At 37.0% G+C, this 3238-nt stretch overlaps 1 non-coding gene across 1 annotated transcript; it reads left to right on the top strand.

Annotated features, from left to right (window-relative positions):
* The first annotated feature begins 3129 nt into the window (after positions 1-3129).
* On the top strand, positions 3130-3201 carry trnag-ucc (transfer RNA glycine (anticodon UCC)). Its single transcript has one exon. It is a non-coding gene; the product is annotated as a tRNA-Gly (tRNA).
* Positions 3202-3238: the final 37 nt, after the last annotated feature.

Raw genomic sequence — 3238 nt, 5'->3', positions numbered from 1 at the left:
TACAGAGTCTCTCTGACTTCTCGCATCATCTCTCCAAGACACTGATAATACGATTTCAGTGTTTCTTTTTTTTTTCTTCTTTTTTTTTGCTGTTGAGAAACAAACTGGATTATGAAGAGATCACTACATAAACAGCTTTCTAAAAGGAGCCAGCTATTTTAAAAGAGGCTGAAGGAATGCAAAGAGGGATTTAAATTTTAATTTGAATTTATTCCAGCATGTGAAAGGTTCTTTTGAGAGGGGATTTCGGCAAAGATGATGGTATTTAAAAGTGATAAACAAGCATCCAAACCTCCAGTAAAATGCAGACATTTCTTCTTCTTTCAAACACAGAGGCGAAATAGGGCTTGCTATGGTCACAGCTGTCAACCCACAACAACATGAAATGTAAACTGAAACATCTTGCACAGATAAATGCTGCATGCACACGCAACCTTCAGCTGGAAAGTTTCTGTGCCGGATGTTGAGCATTTTTGAGCTTTACAGGAAGTCATCTGTGGTTCATTTCAGGGTTATTATCGTTGTTTGTTTACTATAACTAAAAATACAACTATTAGAAACATTTTGTTAATTGAAATTAAACTGAAATTGAAAATAATAATATAATCCGATCAAGGCCAGTCTTTATGCCTTTGCTATCTTCAGCAAATGCCGCCAAAAGTGGCAAGTAAACCATTTAACAAGAGTCTAAGAGAATGATTACAGAACCAGGACCGGATACGATTTCACACTGCTGGATGGCTCAATCGCATCTCCCAAACAGGCTTAAAACTGGAGAAACACTATAGGGCATCACTTTTTTCCAGTTTTGTAAATATTCCATTCTAAAGGATGTCGGGTGAGTAACTTTTGAGTTGGCAAACAGGGATTGTGCACGCTTTGTAGAGCACGTCACAACAATATGGCAGTCAACTGATCAAGCTGACAAGAAGCCTAATAGAAACAGTAATCACTGGGTTAAAGATGGTGCCGTTTTGTAATCAGTGGTTCTAAACTGGTTTTGTCTCACAACCCAGATTTGGCATTTGTCATAAATATTACAAAAAAAACTGCAAAGGCCCAACAACATGCAAAATTATTAAAACAAATGAAATGTGTAATTTTGCTTAGATGTTAAGATTCTATCCTTCAGAATTCTATCATTCTATTAAAGTTCTATCCCAGTTACAAATGTAGTAATTCATATTTTCCCAAAAAGCAAAAACACTGTGGCTCTACCTTAAGAATCACAGCAACACTGATTCAACCAATGGCATGACTTTGGGGTGAGACTATCTGTTTGTCCAACCAATGGCAGATAGGATGAATGTTCAGTTAAATCGGTTTAGAAACATCATCAGAAAATCATTATTCTTGAAACTTGTTTAGTATGGTGTGCATTGCTGCCATGTACACATTGTTATGTCATTAATATAATTTCTAATAATAACGAGATACTATGTCGTTAAAATTACATAGTTTTCTTGTTAAAATGACATACCGTATTTTCTTTTTTCACAAAAAGTATTCTCATAGCTTCGTTAAATTACAGTTGAACCACTGATGTCACATGGATTATTTTAACGATCTCCTTGCTACGTTTCTGAGCCTTGATCATGTAAGGATCCTTGCTGTCTATGGGAGGGTCAGAGAGCTCTCAGATTCCATCAAAAATATCTTAATTTGTGTTTCGAAGATGAACGAAGGTCTCACAGGTTTGGAACGACGTGAGGGTGAGTAATTAATGACAGATTTTTCATTTTTGGGTGAACTATTCCTTTAACATCAACAATTTTTTAAATGCATGCACTAAATAAATCTTATCAGACCTGCAAACACATTGCTCTAACAGCAAACACTCCTCTTGCTAAACTGTTAAGTTCTCATTTCCACTACAAAACTTTAAACTTGGGTTTAAAAAAAAAAGTCCACGTACAGTCCAGTTTATTAAATCCTCAGGAATTATCTTTTCCTGACGGAACAAGGTTTGTCTGGTCTCAGTTCACTTTTTTGCCATCCATTCCTGGATTTAGCCAGGCAACTCTCCTGAAAGCACCGAACAATTGGTAATGCAGGGTGATGGCAATGACTGGAGCATTGTCTCAGGGGACAGCCAGTTTCAATAGGCTCGGAAAGGCAATCCAAAAGGTGCAGATGACAATGGCTTTGTTGCTATTTATGCAGAGCAGATAGCCGGGCATTGAATCAGGCCTCCCCAGAGCCACCAGAAAGACCTCTGAGAAACGTACAAACCAGGTGATAGGAGGGACATATGCTGCGGTGGATCCAGCCACTTCAGAATGGAAGCCAAAGAAAGTTTGACTATCAAGTGCAACAGAAATCACACAGTCGATATCACACGACTACGAATACACTTACTACTAATACACTTATATATGAATTTATACAAATGTTTTCAAACTATTAATATTTTTAATACATCTGTTTTCTTTTTGGAAAATTGACCATTTCGATCATATTCAATATATATACTGTTTAATTCTGGAATACACTACATGATTTTTGCCCCGATTTTCCGCCAAATTACTGTCTGGAGAAGTTGATGCTAGTTGCCGAGAGTCAGAGCCAGTCTGCAGATTTGTGTTGACAGATTCCATAGAAAATCGTGTTGTGTATGATGGTCACAGACTCTGATTTTTTTAGCTTCAGACTATGATTCCATCCAGTCGGAAAGATATCAAACATGTTTAATTTTTTCAGACGATTTTATAACACATATTGTTTCCATTTGTCAAGCATCTCCTAGCAACAATTCTCATGTTTCAGAGTGAGTTTGTTGTGATCGGAACGACTTCATCCAAGTCTGCTGTGTATGATCCTAGCGTTTTAAAAAATCTGTTCAGGTCATGTAGTGTATTCAGCCTTTAGTATTTTTGGAATATTTATCTGTCACACTATCCATAAGTATTTATGTACAGTAAGAATCTATCTATCTATCTATCTATCTGTCTCTCAGTCTCTCAGTCTGTCTGTCTGTCTGTCTGTCTTATGCTTTACGCTTAATGTATAAATATATTTTGCTACCATACTGCAATAAGGTAAAAACAAAAGCATTGTATTGGTGGAAAAGTTACTTTTCTTTACCTTTTAAGGTTTTATAAGTAAAAAACAAAGAGATAATGCTTTTTTGCGTTGGTGGTATAGTGGTGAGCATAGCTGCCTTCCAAGCAGTTGACCCGGGTTCGATTCCCGGCCAACGCATTTCCTTGGGGAAGTCGTGGCCTAATGGTTAGAGAGT

This window comes from Sinocyclocheilus rhinocerous, unplaced genomic scaffold, assembly GCF_001515625.1.
Source record: "Sinocyclocheilus rhinocerous isolate Xijiao unplaced genomic scaffold, SAMN03320098_v1.1 scaffold97, whole genome shotgun sequence".
Classification (NCBI taxonomy): domain Eukaryota; kingdom Metazoa; phylum Chordata; class Actinopteri; order Cypriniformes; family Cyprinidae; genus Sinocyclocheilus; species Sinocyclocheilus rhinocerous.
The sequence above is the reverse complement of the archived record's forward strand: the minus strand, read 5'-3'. Positions and strand labels throughout refer to the sequence as shown.